At 35.4% G+C, this 16,609-nt stretch overlaps 1 long non-coding RNA gene across 2 annotated transcripts; it reads left to right on the forward strand.

Annotated features, from left to right (window-relative positions):
• The first annotated feature begins 3,899 nt into the window (after nt 1-3,899).
• On the forward strand, nt 3,900-9,586 carry LOC129926075 (uncharacterized). Of its 2 annotated transcripts, XR_008777763.1 has the most exons (6): nt 3,900-4,152; nt 4,730-4,822; nt 4,959-5,035; nt 5,175-5,364; nt 7,141-7,260; nt 7,948-9,586. It is a non-coding gene; the product is annotated as an uncharacterized LOC129926075 (long non-coding RNA). The 2 variants fall into 2 exon arrangements; XR_008777762.1 differs by having other exon boundaries at nt 3,900-4,822.
• Nucleotides 9,587-16,609: the final 7,023 nt, after the last annotated feature.

Consider the following 16,609-nt stretch of genomic DNA (forward strand, 5'->3'; position numbering starts at 1 on the left):
CCATTTGGGGGATGAACGTTGGCCCAAACGGGGGCCCTTAGGTCTGAGTCTGGGCTCAGTTAGGGGGCCCAGATGAAGCCCTGATGGGGCCAGTACGGGTAAAACATTGAGGGGCCTGCTAGGGCTAAACACATGGGCCCCATTTGGGGGATGAACGTTGGCCCAAACGGGGGCCCTTAGGGCTGGGTCTGGGCTCAGTTAGGGGGCCCAGATGAAGCCCTGATGGAAACCTCATGGGGCCAGTACGGGGAAACATTGAGGGGCCAGAAAGGGCTAAACACATGGGCCCCATTTGGGGGATGAACGTTGGCCCAAACGGGGGCCCTTAGGTCTGAGTCTGGGCTCAGTTAGGGGGCCCAGATGAAGCCCTGATGGGGCCAGTACGGGGAAAACATTGAGGGGCCTGCTAGGGCTAAACACATGGGCCCCATTTGGGGGATGAACGTTGGCCCAAACGGGTGCCCTTAGGGCTGAGTCTGGGTTCAGTTAGGGGGCCCAGATGAAGCCCTGATGGAAACCTCATGGGGCCAGTACGGGGAAAAATTGAGGGGCCTGAGAGGGCTAAACTCATGGGCCCCATTTGGGGGATGAACGTTGGCCCAAACGGGGGCCCTTAGGGCTGGGTCTGGGCTCAGTTAGGGGGCCCAGTTGAAGCCCTGATGGAAACCTCATGGGGCCAGTACGGGGAAACATTGAGGGGCCAGAAAGGGCTAAACACATGGGCCCCATTTGGGGGATGAACGTTGGCCCAAACGGGGGCCCTTAGGTCTGAGTCTGGGCTCAGTTAGGGGGCCCAGATGAAGCCCTGATGGGGCCAGTACGGGTAAAACATTGAGGGGCCTGCTAGGGCTAAACACATGGGCCCCATTTGGGGGATGAACGTTGGCCCAAACGGGGGCCCTTAGGGCTGGGTCTGGGCTCAGTTAGGGGGCCCAGATGAAGCCCTGATGGAAACCTCATGGGGCCAGTACGGGGAAACATTGAGGGGCCAGAAAGGGCTAAACACATGGGCCCCATTTGGGGGATGAACGTTGGCCCAAACGGGGGCCCTTAGGTCTGAGTCTGGGCTCAGTTAGGGGGCCCAGATGAAGCCCTGATGGGGCCAGTACGGGGAAAACATTGAGGGGCCTGCTAGGGCTAAACACATGGGCCCCATTTGGGGGATGAACGTTGGCCCAAACGGGGGCCCTTAGGGCTAGGTCTGGGCTCAGTTAGGGGGCCCAGTTGAAGCCCTGATGGAAACCTCATGGGGCCAGTACGGGGAAACATTGAGGGGCCAGAAAGGGCTAAACACATGGGCCCCATTTGGGGGATGAACGTTGGCCCAAACGGGTGCCCTTAGGGCTGAGTCTGGGCTCAGTTTGCCTCTAGTTTCTCTCTCTCTTTTCTCCCTACTGACAAGGAATGCTCTCCCGGTCTAGCTGTTATCTCAGACGAAACATAGAAAGTTATTACGTAACATAACTCGAGGGGAGGTAAAAGAAAAAAAAGAAAACCATGACTTTGATATGTTGGCTCGGATAGACTCACTTAGATTATTAATACAAACAATATTGCTGTTTTTTTAATTATTTTATTTTCATAAAAATGTGTATAGGTTCCTATATGTTTTATTTCTTTTTTTTTCGTTCTTTGCATTTAATTTAAAGTTATAGAATGCTGATTTCTAAACTGTGATAATTTTATCTTACATTATACTTTATTAAATAAATTGGATTGTAGGTCATTTTTTAGATAAAACATTCAATGTCATTAAGTCAAAAAGTGATTTATATTATATATTTTATTTATTCTTCTCACAGTAGTTTGATCAAAACGTTTCTACTATAACGACATATATATGGGATATTTGTGTGTGTGCATGTTTGTTAGCGCGCGTGTGTATGAACTATGCATGTTATATGCCAATTTAAAATTTCTAGATCTAATATAGTACGTGACACTTTAAAAAAAAAAGGGGTCATCGCCTAGCTCCAAGATTTTTCATGAGATGGCTAGATACAAAAGTGCGATTAATATGATGTCGAGTGTTTTGATTTTTTCGAGTAAAAAAAAAAAAGCAACTTGTGACTTTACAACACTTGCTGTAAATGGACCTTCACTTAGGCATCATTTTGACTTTGCTCATGTAATGTAACACCCCTGTGACCATATTCGCACTCCCTCTACGTCTATCTGACACAGATGTTGAATTAACATCATGGTGATCTCTTTTATAGCCTTCCTCTAACTTAACTCCCCTTTCTTCTTCTTTTTTTTTTTTTACCCACTCTGCTGGATTTCTCGAGTTCACACCTAATGAAACGCTAGACAAAATGACGCCTCTCGAAGTAATAAAACTGAATCTGTCGTTCTTGTAGGTTTCTATCATTGCGCAAGGTACCGGTACCGGTATTTACTGACCAGTCATTGATATTTAGGGTTATGTATTTTCACGTCTACCTCAGGAAATAAATAAATAAATAAATAAATAAATATATATATATATATATATATATATATATATATATATATATATATATATATATATATATATATATACATTTAGGTTAACATAGAAAATCAATTGAACAGATTCACTTAAACAAGCACAGCATTGGTTTCTTTTTTTTTTTTTAACGTTTTATCTGTAACATGTATTAAATATATTTTAACCATTCATAATACAGATCTGATTTACTGTAATTGTGTATAGTTGCACTGTTCAATTAGATTTCAAATAAATAAATTATTTGCAATTCTTATTGCATCTTCTGGTAATAAGCCGATTTTAAAAGTTTTAATGTAGCCTATATTGCTAGTTTCCAGTACCGGTAGATATGTTTAATGTAAACAAACTTTACACAAGCAAAGAATACTAACAATAGGGGTTTTACCAATCTTGTTTGAATTTATTTAGTCGTTTTGAAACATGACTAATAAGAATGCTTTTATATTGATTTAAATGTTTGTCTCAGTTATATTTAAATATAGATATCAATTTATAAAGATCGAGTGCGTGTAAAATTCCTACAAATAAAGATCAGCTTAGGTTAACACGTGTTTGACGTTTTCCTTGCTTGTTGCATAGAACGCGTGCTATCAAGCAAGAAAGTACACGTGTGCACACTGATGGTCAGTAGGTCAAGGCTCACTGACTCTCACTGTAAATCTTTTTCGTACCACCTCTTTACTCGATCTTTTTGTTGACGTAATAGACCTTGTGATCTCTTTCTTTTATGAGTTACACAAATGTTTAGGTCAATAACATTCAGATATAATGAAACACGTAACTAAAACTATCTTATGATTTAAATATAATTCAAGGAATTTTTATTTTAAAGTATAAGATATAACTGGCAAGATCATGATATGAACGACAGGATTTGCTATTCAGTTTCATACATTTAAAAAAAAGTTATGACTCAAAATACATGCTACATGACAGATCTAATAAACTACATTATAGGCACAGTTCGTAAATATTATCGATGACTGATTCTACGAAGATAAAGAGCATAAAAAAAATCCAGAGGCAATGCAAATGTGTTGTAGCCATAGTTGTAGACTATGTACGTGTCAGTGTTTTATCTAATATCTACTGTATACCCCATTCTAGAATATTTATGATTTAAAATATATATAAAATTAATTAGATCCATATTTTAAATCGTGCAATCTAACTTTGTAAGAACCATCTTCGTTAATTATAATGTCTATAATGCAATTTGTGTAAGTACGGTAGTCAAGTAGATGAGGTCACGAGATGAACCAACACATCCGCACATAATTTGTTCAAATGCTGCACACTGCTATATGGTATCGAAATACTAGAGTTAATAAAACAAACAATTTAAATATTCAACAAGAGACACTATTAATATACAGTATTAGAGAAGATTATAGTCCTGGGGGGGGGGGGGAAGAAAGACTGTGCCGCTGGTCAATGTGTAGGCTACCCGGTCACGTGGCTTACTTACAATTGACCAACCAGAGACAGGTCTACATGATAGGCTACAGCCTATTGCATCATTAAGAAAAATAGCGCCAGAACCAAACACCATGACCATCCCATTCCAGTCATAATACTCATAGATCTACTTCAAGATTGTGTTGATTTGTTATTAACTCGACTCTATTCTAACAACTTTGGAATGTGTGCGTCAAGCAAAGGTACTTTTTATTTTATTAGACAATTAGATCTACTTTATTATTTTATACTTATTTATAGAGATTAAGTCTGGATAAATTAAAGTAGATTAGATATACTATATATATAGAATCTAGAATAATCTAGATAATATAATTATTTTAAGTGACGCAAGGAAAGCCGTTTGAAATAATAATTATAATATTATTATAATCATTCGAATCCCGTGGCGTGTCTCACAGTTTATTAGAACCTTAATAGATTAGATTTAGAAAGTCAATTTAGAAAAGATAGTAAAACCAAATTCAACCATTAAAATTAATATTTTAAAATACGTGAGTTCTTGAGATCTATTTTCAATTTAAATGCAAAATGTAGGCCTATAAATACATTTGTGTATACTTTTTTGTAGAAGCAAATCTAACAATGTTATACTATACTATACTGAAACTAGTCAATAATCTTGTCATTCAATATGTTGTGCAGAATTAATAATTTATCTTTATATTGCTTATGCCTTATGTAGATCTATGTATTTAATATTTCTCATGTGTGACTTTGATTTTAAAAAATTGAAATGTTAAAAAAAATGATTTTCAGACTATCGGAACCAAAGTTTACCAAAGAGTGAAAGAATGATGGCATCACTATGATCACTTCTTGCTGGATCTGTCCAAGAGTCAATGAGTACAGGTATTTAATTTAAAATATATAAAGTATTATTACTACTCAATTTTATTATATTTACCAATTAATTAAGTTTAAAAAAATTATTACTATACTAATTATACTTAGACTACTATATTAATATTTTTGCATATTCTTCAAGGTGGACCATGTTGGAAAATAACTTTCAGTCAAGACTCAAGTTGAGACAAGAGCTCATTGATGTTATTGATCAAACTGGTAATTTTTTTTTACAATATTTTCAAGCCAAATTTGTTGTATACAAATCTGATGATCCAGATTTCCTGAATAATTTATATTAGCAGTCTAGATTTACTTGTAAAATTTATTTAATACTTATTTTATTTTCTGTCTGCAGAACATGTTCTAGAGATACTGGAGAAAAGATTTGAGTGCAGTACAGACTCATTTTCAATTGAAAGCAATTAAAAGAAGCAGAGATAAATACAATCAGGATTGGGTATGAAGCAAATTTCCCAATGGCAAATAATGTATAACTGTTGGAAATAGAAGTGAAACTGAAGGATGAAGATTCTCATGAAAATTTGGTAAGGCCATATTATATTGTAGGATTTAGGATGTAAAATATCATTTATGTGAATAGGTACTTCGATAAACTGACCTAGATCAATTTTTTTTCTCCCAAAAAATGGCTGAAAAGTGTGTCAGCACATTTTACCCTTTTTTTAGGGGTGGTCATTTCCATCAAAGTTTTAGCATATTGTATTTGATTTGAGGACTAATTATGATTACTTTTTGTAAACATAAGATATCAGAGATCATTTTTATTTGCTTTTGAAGCCAATCTGTTAAATTTTTCTTAACAAAAGTTTATGTGAAAGTTGACATTTTTACAACTTTTTTCCTATAAAAGTTACAACAATGCTGTTTGCTACAATAATTTATCATATTATGAAATGTGTATATTTCAAATTTCATTAAATTCTCTTGGCGCACTTTATTAAAGATATTTGATATTAAAATTAACAAAGACAAAGAAGGGTAAAATTTTCTTTTTTAAATAAAATAAAAGTGTTTATGCTTACAACAATCTCACTAATTCTATTGAATTTAGCATGTTAATATATATCTGTGTGCTAAGTTTGAACTTTGTAGCTTGGCGCACTCTTTAGATATTAATTTTCAAAGTTGATGGTTAAAATCTATTTTTAGTAACAACCAACACTGTGATTTACTGGAAATGGTCAATTTCTGTCTATCACAAGCTATTTTTAGAAGCACACATAGGAATCTTTCATTTAGATTAACTTTTATAGTGTTTGAATGCTAGATTATGGAGAGGGTGTGTCTTTATTATAATGACTTTGTAATCTGCAAATTTTAAAGTAAAAGTTTAATTACTTTAAAAAATAATATTAACTATTACAATTTTTTTTCATATTTTTAGCTCAGCGAACTAATAATTAATTTTTTTTTCTGTGTGTTGTTTTTTTCTATTAATATACATGTAAATTAATAGTTAATAAATGAGTACATTATATTTTTAAAATGATGAGCTATTATTGCACAAAAATTCATTGTCCGAAGCAAGAAATTTTTCATTTACAATCTAATTTTTAAAGCATTTAAATTAAGGCATTTTAAAATGATTAATTGCCAGTGCTCTACAAAAAGGTTAAAACTGTTTTTTTATGAAGTTTATGAAACTTATAGTCATTAAATTTTAGGAAATATTTTTCTGCGCAGTGCTATTTTCATTTATAATTTATAAGAATTATCTATCTGATGCATATAAATAGCTATTTAAATACAGTAGAATTATAATTAAACAAAATAAAACACAATACAGATCTCTGATTTGTTTTATTTGTGATTTTTGGGCTCATATATGATGACAAAATCACATATATTTTTATTTTTTGTCGAAGGCTTTTTTTTTATATTAACTTTTTTTCAAAGATTTTATTGCTTGGTCTTATTTTTAAAATTTATTTTAACAGAATACTGGTTAATGTAAAAGAGTGTGAAGTTTCAACCCCATATCTTTAAGACTTTTTATAATACAGTTAATTTAAGTTCAACTGTCAGTTGTTTCGGTCACAGATTTTTTATTTATTTACAAAGGCTAAAGAAGGCTAATTTTTGGCCACTAAAAATTTAATAACTTCCCTCACAATTAACTCAGCAATATAAAATTGGTATCATTGGAAAGCATTTCTCAAGCTCTATCTAACTAAATAGGTTCTATTGCATTGTGATCATTTTGAAATTTTTATGGAAGTACCTAATGTGAAACAATAATTGAGCTATTTATTTATTTATGTGTCAGCAGAATCATACTTATCTCATCTTATATATTACAGATCTATCCAGTGAAAACAGCATTAAGAGAACAATAGTATGGATTATAACTTGTCTGGACTGGACATGGCACAAACAGAAAATAAATGTATTGAATTTTCAATCCAAATTATGGATATTAGGTATGAATTTTTATTTCCATATTTTTAACTAACATAATCTTTATAATTTTTTTTTATGCCACAATTGCATTGTTACTTTTCTTTCAAATCATTTCTTGATCAAATGCTGCGTCAACCTAACCTAAGAGGCTTATAAGTGTTTTAATTTTTTATGAACATTGTGTGTAAACTGTTAGGTCTTTACACCTCCTATAAATCGCTGTGTGGTTGTGAAATGTTTTCTCCACCATCACCAGATAACTATGTCAGTGACTTTCTATTGGAAAAACATACTACTTATACATATGATGGTAGGCTCATATTTCACAGAATTTTGAACTCTGTTATCACTTGTTGGAACAACTGAAGCTCAATTGCTTCTTGAGGGACAGATAAACAACAATTAATGTACTGTTAGTTTACGTCAAGTCACGTTTGGTATATGATACGAGTTGTAAGATTTTAAAAAAAAAATTTTTTTAATTTTTTTTTTAACTTGTGCAGGATATGTACATGTGTGAAAATACAGTAGTTAATGAAGCCTGCATACACAAATCATGAATAGATAATGTCAGCATTTTTTGGTTTGGAAAAAGTGAAAATCATTGTGTGTGTTTTTGTTTTTTGTATGTTTTATATGAACATTTAATTTTGAAATCATAGAAATATATTTTAAAAAAAAAATATTTTTTTCTATGTTCTTCTTAGATTATTCAAGTGAGTTACCCAAGTCTGTCAAATAACTTAGAGAGAAAGTACTTGAACTTGGCACATGTGATGGCACAGAAATCGTAAAAAAAGAAGAATGATGGCTTCAACTCTGAAGGAACATCCCAAACATGTAAAACATTTTACAAACAAACCTAATCAAAGTTTATAAATGTTTAAAAAAAGTAAGATGCACAAGCAAATTTATTTACATACTACAGATATTAGAACTAATGACTAATGGAAAAAAAAACAACTACCTATCTAGACTTAACAACAAAGAAATAAGTAAATATAATATTTCAAACATGTGCTGGATCTTGTTAGTTTAATAACATACTATGTATGTGCATTACATAAAACATGTAGTGGTTCTTAGTTGTTGATTACCGGTACTGTGCTTTTTTCAAATACACATTAGTTTTGTCATATATTAATTATAAATATTTATGTTCACCATTAATTATTTCGTTCAGCTATAGCAACATAAGGAAGGCATGGTGGCTAAGTGGTTAAGCATTTGGCTTCCAGACCCGAATTAGAATCTCAGTGAAAATTGGGATTTTTAAGACACCCTAACTCTGGTGGATACTGGTACCTGATTTTAGCTGGGGAAAGTAAAGTTGTTTAGCTAGCTACATGACACCCTGCTTGTTAACCATTAGCCAAAGAAACTGATGGCCTTAACATCATCTGCCCTATAGATGCTAAGTTTGAAAAGGGGAACTTTACTTTTATTACAACTTAAGGTTATAAGTTGACAGTTACAGATGATGTACCATATGAGCATCATTGTTGTTTACTGGCTTTTGAACAGTAGCTTGAAACATTTGCTCTTTCTTACATATAATATTCACTGTTAAAAAATTATGAATATGATAGTGCAGCTAGTTACTCTGCTCAAAATTGAAAAAAATATTTTGTTGAAATTATAAACATGAGCTACCGGTATATATAAATGTATAGTTTTCATTGTTGAGCACACACTTTTTCTTTGGTACTGGGTAACGTACATGACCTATATTTTTTTGAAATATTATCATCTAAAATTAGGCGAGGTCTTGAGAATATTTACCTCGAACAGACTCAGCTTTGGGTTTTTGTGCATGTAGACCCTATTGATTAAAAAGCACCATTCTCTAATTATATTTTACTTGTTTAAATTTATATATTTATGGTTATTAATTATTCTTTGTATTTATTTTTTTATTTTTTTTTTGTAAAGTAAGCACTGGTATTTTTCTAAAAGTATGTTTCACATTTATTTCATTTTAAACAAATTAAGTCATTTACTTAATGTTCAATTATGTTCTAAATGTATGTTTTTAAAATTTCAGTGTTTATATTGCTAACATTTCACAAACTTGTTACAGGTAGCTTATTTTTGTTTTGGTCATTTTTTCTTTAGAACTACCGGTACAACATAATCTGATGTTAATTTAAAAAAAAAAAAATTTGTTTCATGATTGTCAAAACAGTTTGCTTTTCAATTTACATTCAGCAGGCCCATACTTTGTTTAGATAATTCTGAATTACATTCTATATATAATTTATAGGTTTCTGTATAGGCTATTCAAGCTTTTGTACATGTTAAAATTTCATAAATTTGGTAGCCATTATATTTTTTTAAAAATTTTATGGTATAATAAGTACTTTTAAAAATATAAGCATCCATATTTTAAAAACTTATTTCTAATTTGCCATTTTAAGCATTTTGTTATTACAATTAATATTTAAATGAATATGCTTTTACTTATTTCAGTGTACATATTGCTTACATTCCACCAACTCAATACTTTTTTTTGTTACTTTTATTTTTTTATATTTTTTTTATATAATTACAAAAGCTAAGTTTTTCTTTTGTTGTTGTTGTTTTTATGATTGTCAAAACTGTTTGATTTAAACATAATTTTTATACAGCACTTATACTTTCTGTAGATGATCCTGAATTATGTTCTTTATAAATTTGTTATAGATTTTCATGTTATCATTCACAACTTTTTTGTTGACTCAATGCATTTTCCATAGTATACTATAATATTATAGGATCAATTTTCACAGTTAAAATCTTTGCTACAGTTTTTTAGTATATTCCGGTATTTTTAATTATTTTTAATAGTTGCTAACATTAACATTTTATAATGCAATAAACTATTAATTTCAACTAGTAAATTGTTTATGTAATTATTTATGTCATTTTTTGCCATTTCAGCTAGAGCTCAGTGTCATTTCTTACTGGCCTCATCTGGGCCCCTAACTGAACCCAGACTCAGCCCTAAGGGCACCCGTTTGGGCCAACGTTCATCCCCCAAATGGGGCCCATGTGTTTAGCCCTTTCTGGCCCCTCAATGTTTACCCCATACTGGCCCCATGAGGGTTCCATCAGGGCTTCATCTGGGCCCCCTAACTGAGCCCAGACTCAGCCCTAAGGGCACCCGTTTGGGCCAACGTTCATCCCCCAAAATGGGCCCATGTGGTTAGCCCTTTCTGGCCCCTCAATGTTTGCCCCATACTGGCCCCATGAGGGTTCCATCAAGGGTTCATCTGGGCCCCCTAACTGAGCCCAGACTCAGCCCTAAGGGCACCCGTTTGGGCCAACGTTCATCCCCCAAATGGGGCCCATGTGGTTAGCCCTTTCTGGCCCCTCAATGTTTGCCCCATACTGGCCCCATGAGGGTTCCATCAAGGGTTCATCTGGGCCCCCTAACTGAGCCCAGACTCAGCCCTAAGGGCACCCGTTTGGGCCAACGTTCATCCCCCAAAATGGGCCCATGTGGTTAGCCCTTTCTGGCCCCTCAATGTTTACCCCATACTGGCCCCATGAGGGTTCCATCAAGGGTTCATCTGGGCCCCCTAACTGAGCCCAGACTCAGCCCTAAGGGCACCCGTTTGGGCCAATGTTCATCCCCCAAATGGGGCCCATGTGTTTAGCCCTTTCTGGCCCCTCAATGTTTATCCCATACTGGCCCCATGAGGGTTCCATCAAGGGTTCATCTGGGCCCCCTAACTGAGCCCAGACTCAGCCCTAAGGGCACCCGTTTGGGCCAACGTTCATCCCCCAAATGGGGCCCATGTAGTTAGCCCTTTCTGGCCCCTCAATGTTTGCCCCATACTGGCCCCATGAGGGTTCCATCAAGGGTTCATCTGGGCCCCCTAACTGAGCCCAGACTCAGCCCTAAGGCCACCCGTTTGGGCCAACGTTCATCCCCCAAAATGGGCCCATGTGGTTCGCCCTTTCTGGCCCCTCAATGTTTACCCCATACTGGCCCCATGAGGGTTCCATCAGGGCTTCATCTGGGCCCCCTAACTGAGCCCAGACTCAGCCCTAAGGGCACCCGTTTGGGCCAACGTTCATCCCCCAAATGGGGCCCATGTGTTTAGCCCTTTCTGGCCCCTCAATGTTTACCCCATACTGGCCCCATGAGGGTTCTGTCAGGGTTTCATCTGGGCCCCCTAACTGAGCCCAGACTTGACCCTTAAGGGCCCTAATTGGGCTTTCATTAATTGTCCCCAAAGGGCCAAGTATCTCTTACCCTGTTGGGGCCCACAAGTCCTTCCCCTTACTGGCCCCACAAGGGTTTAACACTGGGATTTTCTGGGCCCCCTGACTGAGCCCAGACTCAGCCCTAAGGGCACCCGTTTGGGCCAACGTTCATCCCCCACTTGGGGCCCATATGGTTAGCATGGGCTTGCCCAGTTGGGGCCCTTACTGGGCCCAAAATCTTTGCTATCAGGGTAGATTCTAGTTCTTTATCTATCTATGTATATATAAAGTAAAGTTAACTAAATATTCATTAAAACAATAGCTTTTAATATAGAATCTAGATATAACGATGTTATAGATCTAGATCTAAAGTTACCTAGTCCTAGAATATAACAAATTTACGAAAAAAAAAACTAGGCCAAAGTTAGTCGATATAGAATCTATATAATATAGTATATTCTAGATTCTCAACAATATTGTAAATAGGCCTACTTAGGGTTAGGTTGTTTCAACTTCAGAGTTACATTTAAAGATATATCCATTGGATGACTAGATATGGAAGGTCATGATCTCATCTTGTGATCCCTGCCAAACTCTGGCTTTTATGGGGAGCTGTGTCAGTGTGTACTTGATAGCACTCACAACGGGGTCAACATGCGCACATAGGGCCTACGATAAAAAGACACTCAAAGAGTGTCAAAAGACTCAAAACCTTCCTATAAAAAGGAAAATTATAGGCGAACTGTCTGATCTGGAAACCACTGCTCGGTTCATCTCATAAGATTACTAATATGAACCCATTACAAAAAAAAAGGAATGATCGAACCTCGTGGCTTGAAGCCGTGAATGTCGGTATTCTGAGAAACAAGACAAGGGGATCAATTTAATACAAATAACGCAGATCGAATCAAAACGGGCAACCGCAACAGGCCTAAATAAATTCCTATGTGTGCTGCCGGCTTTTTAAAGCGAATATAGAACTCCATAGCCACAGGAAATGGGATTGTGCTGATCATACATCACAAAGGATGAGAAGTTACTATCATGTCTCCGTCTACGGTCTAGGTGAAGGTCACATAATGATCACTTCCGGACTTATATGACATAGATCTATAAGCCAACAATATCATGTCGTGATCTCAGCTTATCTCATCCAGATAATGTCTCGATCTATAGACCAACGTCAAGACCATATCGTGATCTATGACTTATGCCCGGCTAGGCCTATGCCATCATTAAGACCGTCAAGAAATGCACACACAAACATTTAGACCTGTATAGATATATCCAGGATATATCCTACATAGCTTGCACACAAATACACATATAGCCCATATATATAGGCCTATATGGAAGCGCGGTGACTGGGTGGTATATACATGACACTTGATAGATTGTAAGGTATTGATATGTAACGTGTACGGGTAATTTATGTATATATATATATATATATATATATATATATATATATATATATATATATATATATATATATATATATATATATATATATATATATATCTAAATCGACCACCTACGAACAATGGTTATGCTTGCCCTGGGTGTGGCAAAATATGAAGGTCACAGCTGGGGCTGCGCAGCCACGGGAAATACTGCATTCTTCACTAATCTTCGGACTCGAAGACAAGCCTATATATATATAGATATAGATATATATATATATATATATATATATATATATATAGATAGATAGATAGATAGATAGATAGATAGATAGAGATATAGATAGATAGATAGATAGATTGTTATAACTCTAGTGGGGAGGCGATTTTATATTACAGTAGGCCCGACACATATATGTGACGTGATCTGTGGACAGTGGAGACCAATCGCTCATGGCCACGTCCTGTGTTCAGGATGAGAGAGAGAGACCTGTAGAGCTTCGTACAACAGTACCGTACTGTTATTTTAAGTGAAGCATTTTGAAGTCAGTGTGGTGTGTAGTCCATTGTAGTTTCGGCTGTTGATTAAACTCTTGCGTGGAAATGCTGTGATTAGAATGAGACTCTGCTAACACCCGATTCACTATAAGCCTATATTTAAAGTTAGGTCGCAGCCGGGGCTGCGTAGCCACGGAAAATAGTCTTCTCACAGATGTGTAGGTCTAAACAAACTCTCTAAACAAACTCACTCTGGGTAACAACTTTTATTTCTGACCAAGGAAAAAAACACAAATGTTTCAATGTTGACCAGCTCCACTAGCAATCTGTTAAACTCCACTAAAAAGAACAAAATCTATTAGCATTTTTAAAAATATAGCCTATATTTCTAACAAAATTGAAAACGCCAGAGTAGGCCTAAAGGAGTGAGATGAGATAAATCATAATGAATGGGGCAAAAAAAAAACGTAATGTTTTCACCATAGACATGTATATATATAGATTGGACGATAAAGAACAAATTATTATCGGAAATATTTGGGAAAAGATAAGTTTGTAGATCCACATCACAAACCTATATATATTTGCCTATGTCTATGATTATAAAACAAAGACAAAATATTGGGAATATGGCAGTTTTGCACTTTTCAAAACTAAAGATCAAAGGTATATATTGACTGAAATGTTAGTCCTAGAATTTATAGCTCAATCGCCGCCATTTTTTTTTCACATAGATATAGTACATAAAACATATTGACTCCCCCCAAATAAAAATAACTTCCTACTTCCAGTCTATATTTATTTATGTCTATGGTTTTCACCGTCTTTAGAACCAAGGCGCACATACATTCACCTTTTTTTTTTTTTTCGACACACCGCACCTCGCCAAGATTTTTCAGTCTTCAATTACTGTATAACAATTCTAAATCAAAATTCAAAGCCCTACTTTATATAAAAGAGTTTTGATGATTTGATTACAGAGAGAGTTATATTAAAGCCTAGATACTAGATCTATAGACTATTCCAACCGATTAGAAAGTTATGTCGTTAATCCTGACCTCTACTGCGCTAGGGAAACCATTTGTGAGATATTTTAATCCTTGACGTCTGCAGCGGTTAGTTTAAAAATATTTAATTGCCGCTGAAAGTTAATTGTGAAATTTATGACCCAATTTTTTTAAATTATTTGCCTATTGATAAATGTATTAAAGGCGACTAGTAACAATGCACTTTAAAACTAGATCTATATAAATGGGAGAACTTAGTGGTTGACTTAAGCACTTAGGCATACTGATACTTGCAGTTGGTAAGACTGTGTCCAGAAAATGGTACGTGTGTTAAGCTAAAATGTGTTTACAGAACTCTTTAAGAAAAAAAAAAAAGACTTGTCTTCGAGTCCGAAGATTAATTATATAAAATAACTATATATCTGTATCAATTTATATTAAATTTGTACATTAAATGTAAATTTTGTTCGTATAAAATAAACTTCAAATATTTTTGTTTATTTATTTCCTTGTCTCTACATGTTTAGATTTGTACATCTCTAATCACATTCGCTGCAATTCTGGCCACATCGTATTCGAATCCTATCGGTGAGTTGAAAGGAAAGAGATCGTCTGTGTAGGCCTGTATGTGTGTGAGTGTGTGTGTGTGTGTGTAACAGACAGACAGTCGGCATATAAGAACAATAGAGTGGAAGAAAGACACTGTAATAATTCTATTGTTCTAAATAAATTGATTCATCTTTTTTTTTAGATGTATATTTAAAAAAAAATTCACATTAAAAAAATTCCAAAAGGATAAGTCAAAAGTAAAACCTGAAGATACAAAATGAAAGAGCTTGTTGTAGAAGTAGAATATAATTGCAATCTACCATTAGAAGCACAGTATCTTTTTAAAAGTTGTTCCCCTGGAAATCAAATCATTAAATAAGAACAATCTGGTATAAACTTTGTCACATGTAAATTATGAGTGAGTCTGGTGTGAATGTACACTTTGGTTTCTTCTTATTATTATTATTAAATCAGGGGCGGACTGGCTATATTGAGTACTTTGGGCAAATGTCCTGTGGGCTGCCACCAATATGGACCGGTGTGGTCGCCATTGAGTGGGCCGGAAGGCATGGGTCTAAAATTAGTCTCTTCTTTACTGCATATTGACATATTAGCAGCAATCTTTTGAATTTTCTGGATTAAACAAATTCGATCATACATAATAATAATGATCTTTATTGTCCCTAAGGAAATTCGTCTTACAATTTGTGCATTACACCAAACAAAACATTGTAACTATTAAAAAACCAAAACATACATTCACACCAGAGGAGTAAATCACACTTTTTTTTTATGATTGCCTTCATGTAGGCCTACAGTTTTTATATTCAAGGCTGCTTATAGTTAGACCTACTTATAGTTAGACCTACTCGGCAGAGGCGTAGTGAGCAAAATGTGCGCCCGAGGCAAGGTACATTATTGGCGACTCCCCCCACTTTCCATGAAAATCACATAGACATATAGGCTGATTGTGGGGCCCCCTTGAGGGTGGCGCTCGGGGCATCGTGCCCCCCCCCTTACTACGCCTTTACTACTCAGTGATTTTTTTATTTCTTTTAATTACCGAGTATAATGCCAACGCAGAAAGTGCGATTTCGTTCATCATTGCACAGTGGAACAAAAGAAAAAGAATAGACTCACTGTTCAGACAGACTCACTGAAAGGCGATTTCGTTCATCATTGCACTGTGGAACAAAAGAAAAAGAATAGACTCACTGTTCAGACAGACTCACTGAAAGGCGATTTCGTTCATCATTGCACTGTGGAACAAAAGAAAAAGAATAGACTCACTGTTCAGACAGACTCACTGAAAGGCGATTTCGTTCATCATTGCACTGTGGAACAAAAGAAAAAGAATAGACTCACTGTTCAGACAGACTCACTGAAAGGCAAACCCTTCAATCCGAATAAGAAAGACATGCCTGGAGATCCACAAGTAACTTTGGCTGCGTGAATGATATATTAATGTAAAAAGTCGCTTTGGCCCCGAGATGTTGTTAATATATTGCAGCCGTTGATACGTTTGTGCAACTAAATTGAAAGCTTAGTTGTTGTTGCTGCTGTTTTGTAAAGTTTTGCTTTGTCCTTTGTTTAATAATTATCTCCCGTTTTTTAAGGGTTTGTTTTCCTTTTTGTCCTCCTCTTAAAGTGTAGATGTCTGATAACTCTAAAATCACCGTACTAGTTAGGACGTAACGAAAGAACAGTTGACGACACTTTTC

This window comes from Biomphalaria glabrata, chromosome 4 (genome assembly GCF_947242115.1).
Source record: "Biomphalaria glabrata chromosome 4, xgBioGlab47.1, whole genome shotgun sequence".
Lineage (NCBI taxonomy): Eukaryota > Metazoa > Mollusca > Gastropoda > Planorbidae > Biomphalaria > Biomphalaria glabrata.